This window comes from Schistocerca serialis, chromosome 1, assembly GCF_023864345.2.
Source record: "Schistocerca serialis cubense isolate TAMUIC-IGC-003099 chromosome 1, iqSchSeri2.2, whole genome shotgun sequence".
Lineage (NCBI taxonomy): Eukaryota > Metazoa > Arthropoda > Insecta > Orthoptera > Acrididae > Schistocerca > Schistocerca serialis.
The window spans coordinates 1,152,461,823-1,152,474,947 of NC_064638.1; the positions used below are offsets into that span (position 1 = coordinate 1,152,461,823).

Here is a 13,125-nt window from a genome sequence, read left to right on the forward strand (position 1 = left end):
GACGCTTACAAAGAATGAAAGAGAAAAACTGAATGTTTTCGAAAGTAAAGTAATGAGAAAAATCTGGGGACCTGTGCTGGAAAATGGCGCATGGAGAATTCGAAAGAACAATGAAATTTATCAGTTAATGAAGCATCCCACTATCATCCAGAAATTAAAAAGTAAGAGACTGCAATGGGCTGGACATGTGGCCAGAATGGGAAACAACAGAATCACCAAGAAAGTATTTGAAGGAACTCTCCAGGCAACACGATCATTGGGCCGACCTGGTACAAGGCGGAAAGATGACACAGAGAAGGACATGGCAACATTAGGAATTTCCGCAGGGTGGAGAGAGGCTGCGAGAGATAAAAGGCGATGGAAGCAGATCGTTGGTGCAGCGCGTGGTCTACAGGACCCGTGATCGCTGAGAAGATAGAAGATCTCTGTGAGTACATTTGAAGACATGCGCGGAAAAACGGGTTAACCCTCAAATGTAAAAGCTTAGGGTACGAGAATTACCAAAATTGACATTGTGATAATTAGGGGTGAGAGCAATGTCAGTTCTGATATTTTACTTACCCCCAGCAATAGACGGCAGCACTTCCCTCTAAGCTTTTACATTCGAGGATTAGCCCTTTTCTCCGCGCATGTCTTCATTTTATGGTACAGGATCATAGAATCACTATTTCCTGACTTCCACTCTCAAATCGCACGTGCGAAATATGTACACTTAAATCTTCCCGTACGAGCTATGATTTCTCTTATTTTATTAGCATGATCATTTCTCCCTATGTAGGATGGCATCAACAAAAACATTTTGCATTTAGAAGACAAAGATGGTTATTGACATTTCGTGGAATAACTCCCCGCAACGAGAAACGCCTTTGTTTTAATGGCTGCCACACCAATGGTGTATCTTATCCGTGACACTCTCTCCCCATACCGTGCAGCAGTACTCCAGAAGAGTACCAACAAGCGTAATGTAGGCAGTCTTCGTACTACATCAGTTGCAGCTTCTAAGTTTTTTGCCAATAAAACACAGTGTCTGGTTCGCATTCCCCACAACATTTTCTATCTGTTCTTTTCAGTTTAGCAAATTTGAGTGATTTCTCAGGTAACAGAGTGGTTTTTTTAGTATTTGTGTAGAGGACCTCAAAATTCTTATTTTGTAGGGTCAACTGCCGCTTTTCGCGCCGTACAGATATCTTGTGTAAATTATTTAGTAATCCGTTTTGATTTCCTGTGGACTAGACGATAAAGGACAGTACCATCTGTAAATAACGCAAGGGAGATGCTCAGATCATCTCGTAAGTCGTTTACATAGATTAGGAACAGCTGAGGGCCTCTAACACTTCGTTGGGAAACCCCAGGTATCACTTCAGTTTCAGTACATGATTTCTTGTCAATTACTACGAACTATGAGGTGTCTGACAGGAAACCACACATCCTGTCTCACAAATGAGACGATAATCCACAGGCACGAAATCTGATTTGAAAACTAGCGACTGAATGCAGTGAACAATGTCTTGAAGAGGAGTTATAAGGTGAACACCAACAGAAGCAAAACAAGAATAATGCAGTGTAGTCGAATTGACTGTGCTGATGCTGAAGCAATTAGTTTAGGAAATGAGACATTAAAAGTAGTAGATGAGTTTTGGTATTTGGGCAGCAGAGGAGAAGATACGAGTATAAAACGTGCACTGGCTACAGCACGAAAAGCATTTTTGAGTACGAGAAATTTGTTGTTATGTATAGTAAATTTAAGTGTTGGGAAGTATTTTCCCAAGCTATTTGTCTGGAGTGTTGTACGGAAGCGAAAGGTGGACGATACGCCGTTCAGAGAAGAAGAGAATAGAAAGTTTTGAAATGTGGCGCTACAGAATAATGCTCAAGATTAGATGGGTAGATCGGCTGACTACTGAGGAGACAGTGAACTGAAATGGGTAAAAGAGAAATTTGTGGCACAACTTGACTAAAAGAAGTGGTCGATTGATGCGACACGTTCTGAAGCATAAAGGAATCGTCAGTTTGCTAATGGAGAGAAGTGTGGGGCTAAAAACTGTAGGAGAAGACCGAGTCTTGAATATGGAGGTATGGGTCTAGAAAGGTGTGTACCGTACCGAGACACCAATGTCTCCCTGCCTTTTGCGGGCAATGGCCTCCAGACATACAGATTGAAACGACACGCACCCCGTTTTTTTATACGTGGCAGTCTCTGCCGTTCAAGCGACCAGCATCCATGGTTGTGCGTCGTTACGGGATACAAAAAGGACGACAGCACGCGGAGTTAATGAAACGACTGTAGCCTCCGCCTGTGGAATCATCCACCAGCAAAATCCCTAATTGCTGAAGAAAGATCGGAGCGTTCGCTTTCGTTGAAACGCGGTAGTCGCCTAATGGGGGAAGTCGGCGGGCGCGCCACTATACTTTGGGCGGCGCAGCCAGGGCCGCCGTTTAGAGCCCGTAATGACAGGGTCGGCGCAGCCAGCTCCGGCTACCGGCTACCGGCTTTACTCGTGATCACGCCCTGCCGGCCACGCACACTTCTGTTAGCCGGAAGCTCCTTCCGCGGAACTACGCTGTCGCCCATCAGCCGCCAGCTGTAAACGTCATGTCGGCAGATTCGACTTAACGAGTGTCATTACCCTGCCGTCACAGTGCTGTGAACATCTGTCACGTTTGGAGAGCTTCGTCAAGCAGTTTCTGTCACTGCAACTAGTAAAATAGAGGGTGACAATTACTGAACTATATAAAAAAAAACGTGAATTAGTTACAAACTACTGCATGCACACATTGGCCCTAGAGATATTCGGATTTAGGTTATGACATGTTCGACATGTCTGCCATCATTAGCGCAGACAAACGGCGAAATTTTGCATGACCCACTGAAGTGTCGGAACATCGATGCTGTCGATGACTTCCTGAATCGCTGTTTTCAGATCAGCAATGGTTTTGGGGTTATCGCTGTAGACCTTGTCTTTAATATAGCCCCACAAAAAGGAGTCGCAAGTGTTCAGATCCCGAGAATATGCGGCCAATCGAGGCCCATGCCAGTGGCCTCTGGGTACCCCAGAGCCAGAGTGCAGTCCCCAAAGTGCTCCTTCAGGACATCAAATACGCTCCTACTTTGATAGTTTCGATCTCTGCTTGCATGAACCACATCTTGTCGAAATCAGGGTCACTTTGGATAATGGGGATGAAATCATCTTGCAAAACCCCCCAGGTACCGTTCGGTGGTCACCGTGCCATCTAGGAATATAGCACCGATTATTCCGTGACTGGATATTGCACGCCACGTAGACACCTGTTGCGGATGAACAGACTTCTCGATCGCCAAATGTAGTTTGCCAGGCCCCCCCAAATGCGTCAATTTTGCTTACTGATGAATCCATCCAAATGAAAATGGGCTTCGTCGCTAAATAAAACCATATTCGCATCGAAGTCCTGTTCGTCAGTTCTCTCGACAATAGTATTGGTGAAACACAGTTTTCCATGGCCCTGGGGATTAATGGCTGATTGGTTTGAATTTTGTGTGGGAAGAGCTGCAGGTATGAAACATGAATTCGTCGCAGTGTCTCCCTGTTGATTTCAACCTGTTGTACCGCTCGTCCGATCGATTTTCTGGGGCTGGTTTCAAACACAGCGCGAGTCTTCTCGATGTCTTCAGACGGACGACCGACATTGCCAACACTGTCATCACGAACACTGATCGTTCTCTCAAACTTGCGAATCAAATTCTTGATTGTTAGCACAGCTGGACCGGTTGTCTGCAGCTTGAACTCGGTCACAAACTTCCACTAAGCCGCTGTTGGACCGTTATTGCTCGTACAGTAGGCCTTCAGAAGCGCTATACGCTGTAATGTGAGATTTTCATGTGCAAATTGCCGACAACAAAGCGCGTGGGCGTGCGCATACGAATTCCCATCATGTCCCGCGGTCAACTGTGCAGTTTGTAGGTCCTAAGGCACACAATTGAGACGTTGTGACGATTTTATTTCATACAGTTCAATAATCGTCACCGTCTACATTACACTGTGAATTTGACACAATTTATTACTGACCCTGTAATGTATTTCACTACATGCCTACCCTTTAAACAAAGTACTTGTTAGAAGGCCAGAGGAACAACAGAATGTTAATTTCATGCTCTTGAAGTTTAGGAAATTTTGAGGTAATATTTGTACAAACATCTATTTCGCAATATTAGGGGTAAGAACAAAGTGTGTTCACAGTGCGAGGTCGATTTCAGCGAGAAAAATACAGACTAAGCCGGTGGCGCTAGTGGGCGCTGCGATCGTCGCGCGGGCGCGTACGCGCTGTAGCTAGGGTGGCTTTTGCGGCCCAGTTAGAGGCTGGAGCTGCTTCCCGGGTTGACAGACCACACGGTTTGTCGGCCACCAGGCAGGGTGGCCGCCGCGGCGACCATTACTCAGTCTCTGCGCGGCCCGAAGCGCGCCCGGCATTTCTGTCGCGCTAATGACGGCAGCTACGCGCGCGCTCGTTGCGTATGCGCGACGCGTCGAGCTACTGTGCGTCACGGCAGGCGTTCAGACGGCGGCGCGAGAGGTGCACAAAACGCGCAAAGCGGCCGACTCCTCGGCGGAGTGTGACGGGTCGCCTGGAGACGAGGAGTGGCCGGGGGGCATTCGTCACACGTCTCTGCCGGCCGGAGCGAGGTGGGCGCGTGAATGCGAAAACCGCCACGGCGGCGGCCGGCGCGCTAATGAATGCTATTCATCCGCCCGCACGCGGCGCCCGATTGGTATTTCCGTGCGCCCAGCCCGCTGTGACCAACCGAATACCTGGCGAGAGCACGGTAACGAGAACGAGAAAAGAATGCGCCACGCGGCAGTGCTCGAGACAAAATTTTCTTCCTCACACGGACCTGAACAGGTGGCAAACTGGGAAGGTGACGGCATTTCTTTAACCAGAAGCTCGGCGGAGAAAGACGAAAATCTAGTCTCCTGCTCTGCTGGGAAAAAGCCGAGAAGAAAGGAGGTAGGCCCGAGTTCAATGACGTTGTGGTCATTTGCAGTTGGAGCACTAGGTCCCATTAAAATTGATGTATATGTGCAGACTGAAGCGACGAATGAAAATTTGTACCAAGGCTGGGATTCTAACATAGGTCTCTCGCTCACTAGGTAGATGCGCTAACCACTACGCCAGCCTGGCAAAACTGCCTGGACTACCCTAGCACGCCTCCATCAACAATCCAAATTCCAACTCGCACCCCAGCCCACTTTGTATTCCCCCTAAACTCCAAGAGTGTTGCAGAGGCTCTCCTCAGCATCGAACGAAATCGAGGATCCTGCCTGAAACCCAAGCATAGGCAACAAACGAAACTATGTGGTTCCAGAGGCCTTTTCAAGTCTCAAACATCTATGATGTATTTATGCTGACTGAAGCTACGAATGAAAAGTTCTACCAAAGCCAGGTTCGAGTCCCGGCATTGCTGCAAATTTTCATACGTAGATTCAGTCTGCATTTACACATCATAGATGTCCGATGGACTATCAACGAAAACATCGATTTAGTTCGCACTTTTTTTTTTTTTTTTTTACAGATTACGCGTGAAACTGTTATATGGGAGAACATTTTTCTGCCAAGTAAAAGGACGTTTCATAGTTTGTAGCAATGTTCTTTTGACAGTGTGCTTTCGCTTCGTTCGTTGAAAGTAGCAAACCTATAGCGTACATTTGTATAGATAACTCCAAACCTATCTATACAAATGTACTCAATAGGTTTGCTACTTTCAACTAACGAAGCGAAAGCACACTGTCAAAAGAACATTGCTACTCTGAAACGTCCTTTTAATTGACAAATATGTTCTCCCATATACTAATTTCACGCGCAATCTGTTAAAAAATCGCCGGTAGCGTGTTTCGAACTCGTGACCTTCTGTACCATGACCAGACGCTCTGCCATCTTCTCCACCAGAGATCTTCCGACTCAGGATTCACAGATACGGTTTGCCTATACTCCGTATTACCTTTTATCTTGTACTGGACGGCAGCACACAGTAGGAAATAAATCGGTGTTTTGGTTGATACTCTGTCGAAACGCAATGTTTGGTACCGATCTGAGTGTCTGACATCTGGAGGTTTGGGTGTTAGAGACGTCTCTGGAACCACATACTTTCATCGGTTTAAATACAGCCATTCAAACCTAGGTCAACGAAAGGAAAATAAAATAAAACAAATAAAAAACACGGAAAATCTGCCCCTGCTTGAAAGTAGAGTGAGCTGAACCCAGCGACTTCTGTATGAACACCATCTGATCAAAAGTATGCTGCTACCTGTTAATGGACTTATGCCAGCCCCTTATTTCTCAAGAGCGGAAACCTGAAAATGTGCTGTATTGCACGTTCGGGTCTGGATCGAAGTCGAAGTTCTAACTCATACCAATGGTTGACATTTTCACTCTGCAGCGGAGTGTGCGCTGGTATGAAACTTCCTGGCAGATTAAAACTGAGTGCTGGACCGAGACTCGAACTCGGGACCTTTACCTTTCGCGGGCAAGTGCTCTACCATCTGAGCTACCCAAGCACGACTCACACCCCGTCCTCACAGCTTTACTTCTGCCAGTACCTCGTCCTCCTACTTTCCAAACTTCACAGAAGCTCTCCTGTGGACCTTTCTATACAGCCCAGGTCGGGACTCCGGGCAGGTCAGTCCAGTTCAGGAATGCTACTGCCCACAGACACTTATTATGACAGGGTGCATTACCATCCGGATCCAGTGTACACAGCACACAATGCTGTAAAACGAATCCTTTCGCATACAGGGTTTTCTTAAGCACAGCAACCGGACCACAAGCTAACCACGAAAAATACACCCATATTGTAAGACCAGCTCCTCCTCCCTACTTCACTGTTGGTACTAAATTCTTCCATCGCATTGCCACACGGTATAGCGTGATTCTGCACTCCAAATCACTCTTTTCCAGTCATCCACTGTCTATTGACGTCGCTCTCTACGCCACCTCGTGCGTCGCTCAGCGCTGACTACAGACATGTGTGGCTGATGAAGAGGTTCGACCGTCCAGCCCCTAACGCACAGTCACTGCGCCAGCTGCCAGGATGGTAGCACTTTCACATGTGATTCCTTCGGGGGATTTCATGTGATTTTTTGCAACCATCCTCCCCAATGCTAGAAGGTCGCTGTCCGTCAGCACTTGGTGTCTGCCTGGTCTCGGTGTAGTTGGGGTTGTTCTTTAAGAGTTTTCATCACGTGACCAACAGTCGACTTGGGCAGCTTTAGAAGGGTTGACATGTCCCTCGTGGATTTTTTACCCAGGTTTCGTCCAGCGACTAGTCCAGGCTCGAAGTCAGTCAGCTCTCCTGACGGACCAATTCTGATGTTACGAACAGCACAGTATTCCCCGCCCCTTGCGGTCAGTTTCTCATTACGTAGGTGTGCCACGACTTTTCATCACAGCTGTACGCGTGTGCCGTGTCACAAATACTGTAACGCTTTAGTATTTTCATTCATGCCGGGCGAGATGCATACTTGCGAAGTGCGATTTTTAAAGTGTTCAGCCAACCGAGAGTACATGAAGATTCCCGAAGAGGATTCCAGCAGAAGGATCGAAATCGTTAAATACTTTGAAGACGAACGTTACAAAAGATGCCGTGTTCCGTAGTGTCTCCTAACCAACGGACGAAGTATCAGTGAAGTCGGGGTCATATGGTGTGGAGGAAGGAAACATCGTTCTCAACGGATGTCCATACCAGTTTGTCGATTTGCTTTCATCGCAGTTTCCTACGTCCACATTATTGCTCTTACTTCCTTGTTAGTCTTTCTGCCGATGCTGTTCCTGTACTCTTTCATACAAAATCCATTTCCAGAGATACTTCTGATCAGTCATATTAGCACTCACAATCCCCACCTCTGATCCAAAGCACAAGAGTAATACAAAGTTTAGTGTACCAAGTCATTTGTTATTTCGATCTTTTTACGTTACACTTAATTACATTACATTAGCCGTATTGCATGAATGCAAGGGGACAACGAAACTACTTAACATAAAAAAAACTACTGTATTTCAGTGCTTAGTACTTATTATAGCTTATAATTTTCTTTCAAAACACTATTCACTATTCACTGGAGTAGAATAAACTATCCAGCAGAATAGAACGAGTTATCGAACAGCCTTGGACTTCACCCTATAATTTACGTGACGAGTACATCCACAACCTTTTATATGACCCCTTTCTGTATTAGTGGTAGCCGCTTGAAGTCTTGGAGAGGTTGTGTCATGTTCATGCTTTTCACTATTTCTTGAGAAAAGAGAAAAGTTATAATAATTTTTGTTAGTATACATTACTTAAGATTTAAATTTTTGTACTTGGCTCATAACTGTCTCATCAGTGACGTGTATTTCAAACTCATTCAGTACGAGTTACAATGGTAAAGCTGGCGTTATTGTTGTTATGCCTTCTGAACTGACTTAGGCAGCCACTTGTAAGGATCTACAGTTTACCTAGAAGTCCAAACCACACTACATCTCGGCAGTTTTCATATACACAAATCATTGCCACCTGTGAAAGTAACTATAAGAGACAGAAAAATTCGCTAAGCTCACTGAATATGGCAACCCGACATCTGTATCTGTAGTCTGGCATCTACCCACCGAGCGATAATTATTGCAGCAACGTCGTATTTAACAATATCTTCCATCAGTACTTGACCCTTGAACCACTGAGAATATCTATACATTCATCTTTTTGCACGTTTCCGAACTTGATATTTTATAGAAGCACAGCAATTTTTGTTCAGTTAATGTTGCATTGTCGTGTCGACGCAGTTTCATATTATCTATGGGACTGGGATTTTTGGATCACATCACAGCTACACGAGGTCGGCCAAGGGCTAAAATGCGAGGAGCGTTCAGTAAGTGATGCAAATATTTTTTCTCGGCTTATTTTGGTTCAAAAATGTGAAATTTGTTGTGTGAGATAGTGGAATATTCCCACTTCAGCCCATATATTTTCATGAAGTTCCGATAGGTGGCGACGCTGTATGTAGCCTTCAAAAATGGTGTCTTGGACGCAGGTTCATTCCAAACAGAGAGCTGTCACTGTATTTCTTTTGGTGGAAAGCCAGAGCATCGCAGACATTCATAGGCGCTTGTAGAATGTCTACGCAGACCTGGCGAGCCGTGTCATCGTCCCCACAAAGTAGGGCCAACATGTCCCATCTCCCGCATGCCAGCCGGCCGTACACAGCTGTGACTCCTGCGACATGGGACGTGCGGACACTCTTATTCGAGGTGATCCACAGGTCGCTGCTCAGTTGGATGGCTCTGTTGACAGCGCTGACACACTCGTCAATCATTTGGACTACTTAAAGGTGTGTTCCTGCTGGGTTCCTCTCCGCCTAAAAGAAGACCATTAACAGCAACAAAGGACCATTTGTGCGGAATTGCTTGCGCGTAAACAAAGCTGACCGTGACATTTTTTGTCGAACATCCTCACCGGCAATAAAACACGGGTGCATCACTTCAAACTGGAAACAAAACGGCAATCCATAGAGTGGCGCCACACCACCTCACCACAGAAGAAAAAGTTCAATTCTGCACACTCGGCCGGTAAAGAAATGGCGGGCCTGCTGGGACGCTGATGGCATTATCCTGATGTCTTCCGTCATGGTGCAGCGATAAACCCTGAAGTGTATTGTGCTAGCTTCAGGAAAATGAAGAACAACTTCTGCGTGTTTGTCGCCACAAAAATGCAAACTAACTTCTACATCTCCATGACAACGCAAGGCCTTACGCAAGTCTGCGCACCCGAGAGAATCCCTCAAAACTTCAGTGGACTGTTCGTTCTCGCCCACCACACAGTCCAGATCTCGCACCTTCCGACCTCCATCTGTTTGGTCCAATGAAATACGCAGTCCCTGGGAAACAGTACGTGGATGATGGTAGGTTAATGACGCAGTAAGACACTGGCTCCGCCGTCGAAAAGTAGAATGGTGCCTTGAGAGCATACAGGTCCTCGCAGTAAGGTGGCGTCAGGCCATCGCATTGGACGGAGATTACGTTGAAAAACACGGCCAAAAGAGTGGGGGATTATACGGTATGCTGGAGTCCTAAATAAAGACAAACTTCTTTCAGATAAAAATGTATTACATTACTTATTGAAGGTTCCTCATAACTGCCACTGACGCTACTTCGGTGGCTTGCACAGCGATGTCGCTACTACGAGCATAGTGCACCGATTTGCTGCGATGCCCACGCCAGCGGTAACGCGCCGGGGACCGAACCCGGGACGCCAGACCGCGGAGGCGCTGATTAGCGTCGCGTATCGAGCGCATCACCTGGCGTCGCGGCGCCGGCCCAGACCGAGTCTCGCGCCGCGGAGGCGGCGTCGGCGGCGGCGGCGGCGGAGGCGGCGCCTTTGTTCGGCCGGGCGCAGACGCCGGGCGCCGGCGGCGGCGGCGCCGGCCCCGAGATTAATGGATCATTTTTCTTCTTTTCCCGCCATTCGGGGCGCGCTGAAACCCAGCGAGGTCCTACCCTTTCAACGGCCTCTCTTCCCGCTAAGATGGAGAGAGAATATGGGCGCGGGGAGAAGAGGGGGGTAGAAGTTTCCAAAATGATTCCCACACTCCGGTTCCTCGCCGTCCCTCCCACCGAGTCGCCGACAATTCCTCCCTCTTTCCCTCGCCGGCCGACACTAGGCGCGCCCCTTCCGCTAAAAACGACCCACTTTTGCATAGGCGCTACAATTCCTCCTAAGAAAGAAAAGAGAGAGAGAGGGAGACGGGAAGGAATAGTGGAGCAGGGACGAAAGAGCGAGAGGGAGAGCTTTTAACACCAACGAGAGGGACACGGGGCTCCGCGACGACGGAGTGCACGAGCGTCCCTGTGTGAGGATGAAGAAAATGGGTTGGAAGGAAGGAGCGGAGGCAAAGAAACGGACACGCGCGCGCGCGCACGCGCGCGCGGGCGCGCGCGCGCGTGTGTGTGTGTGTGTGTGTGTGTGTGTGTGTGTGTGTGTGTGTGTGTGGCGTCATTAATCACACTGCACTGTGAATGCATGCATCGATTAGTGCTCTGTGGCGAGGGGGCAGCAATGATGCAGAGAGGGGTGCCAGAAAGAACGAAGGAGAGGGGAGCAAGAGGTGTGGGGGTTGCAACGAAAGAGAGCAGTCTCAACAAGATCTGCCACTTTTCCTCGTACTCTGTTCCGCACCGCGTTCTCTCCCTGTTTTCTTAGGGTCTCCTGGCACCGCTGTTGTTATTAATTGTTTAGCATCGCTGAGAATAATTATTTTCCTACGAGCGGAAAACCCGTCTCTTATTATCCCAGCGCATTTGTACCCAGCGCACTGGAGTCTGTCCAAGAGAACGCTACAATCAGCGTGTGATACCAGTAAGTGGCTGCCTGTTGCCAGTAACCAACGTCCGTTCTAACCCAACATTTCATTGTTCTGTGAAGTCTGTAGTGCGTTTCGTCTATTGCCCAATAACACATCATTTCCAACAATACGACTTTATTGGCTCGATCCTCAAGTGCCTCCCATGTATGAGGCATTTGGTAAACTGTTCACATATGTATTTAATAAAAATAAAAAATTTCCATTAACGAAATTGACACGTCTTGGGAACAACATAAACTAGGAAATTAGATGATTCCAACCTTGTCAGACATATCTTGGCGCAAGTAGCACCATAGTCAACTGCACAAAACAATAGTACACCGCTTGTATACTACAACTTCTTTTATATATTAATAATAAAATTAAAACTTTTATATATCGCAACGTAAGAATCATTCCTTTTCGTCCACCTATCAGATCTATCACATGTAATAAAAACAGAATCTTATCGATTCCAATGCGTCTACAGAACATCACGCTGCTGTCAGTTCTACAATGTACACAGCAAAAGTCAACTCACTCTATTAACAGAGTTAAGCACTTCCAAAATAATCCGTCCTACGAAAGTTCCCCTAAGATTCTAAGATTCTTTCGAACAGAGCCAAGCGGAAAACGAGTCAGAATTGCATCAGCTTGAATCTGCAGCAGGTAATTTGAATGAAATCCTAGAAATTAGGCAACAAACATGTTTTAGGGAAATTTGTGGTAAGTTCCTGTAGGACCAAACTGCTGAGGTCTTCGGTCCCTAGGGTTACACACCACTTAATCTAACTTAAACTAACTTACTCTAAGGACAACACACACACCCATGCCCGAGGAGGGGCTCCAACCTCCGACGGAGGAAGCCGCGCGAATCGTGCAAGGTGCCTCATACCGCACGGCTACGCCGCGCGGCCCGTCTTTTAGATTCTTATTCCCACGTGGAGACTGCGCATCACTACGAAAGGGGAGAGTTTTACAATACATTGCATTTACATCTTGTATGTTACCTTGCTACAGGTTTCACCGATTTTAATTTTTTAATTCAAGTAGCTAATCTTCAACGACTTTTATTTTCTTTCCACATTTCTGCACACATAAGTTTCTCTCAAATGGAACATCAATATTACACACCACTCTGGTCTCATCCCATAACTCACGACCGACCGAGGTGCGTTTTCGTTGCCTTGCAAAGGGATTTTATTTTTTAGATGGTGACAAAGTTGCTAGATTCTTAAAGCAAAAACATTTTTTTCAGCCTGCTTTCTATTTTCTCATACCATGAGGCCTCGTAAAATCCGACCGATCGTTACGACTTACAGTTCACCGAAGCAAGAGATAAGTCTCTGTCAAAGTCACAAAGAAACACAAAGTATTTTTTTTTTCCTTTTAGATTGGCATATTGTCAAACGGAAGTACGTGACCTTATACAAGTTTGAAGATCGCCTAAATGCTACAAATATTTACATTGTTGGTTTCAAGGATTTATTACCATCTTACATCATCTTGAGTTTTCACATCTGGAGATGCCAATAAATTGCTGAAACTGGTAAAATGAATATTTGTACCTATTCGGCTACCCAAACATTATAAACCATAATATAAGTACGCTACGTATGCAAAGCTACATTTGACAAACAAATTCCTTACATTATAGTGAACTCCTTGTATGTGCCATTTCACGTAGTGCTTCGAGTCAACGACAAAAGATGAATGTCCACGTGACAACTCTGCACCAGAATACGTTACTTCATTCTGCAACTTAGACGAGGAAGCAAAAACT

The 13,125-nt window shown here is 46.4% G+C and overlaps 1 protein-coding gene across 1 annotated transcript in view; it reads right to left on the bottom strand.

The window, feature by feature from the left end:
• Nucleotides 1–13,125, bottom strand: part of LOC126417815 (forkhead box protein O) — a 690,615-nt gene that overhangs the window by 226,984 nt on the left and 450,506 nt on the right. The window lies entirely within an intron of this gene.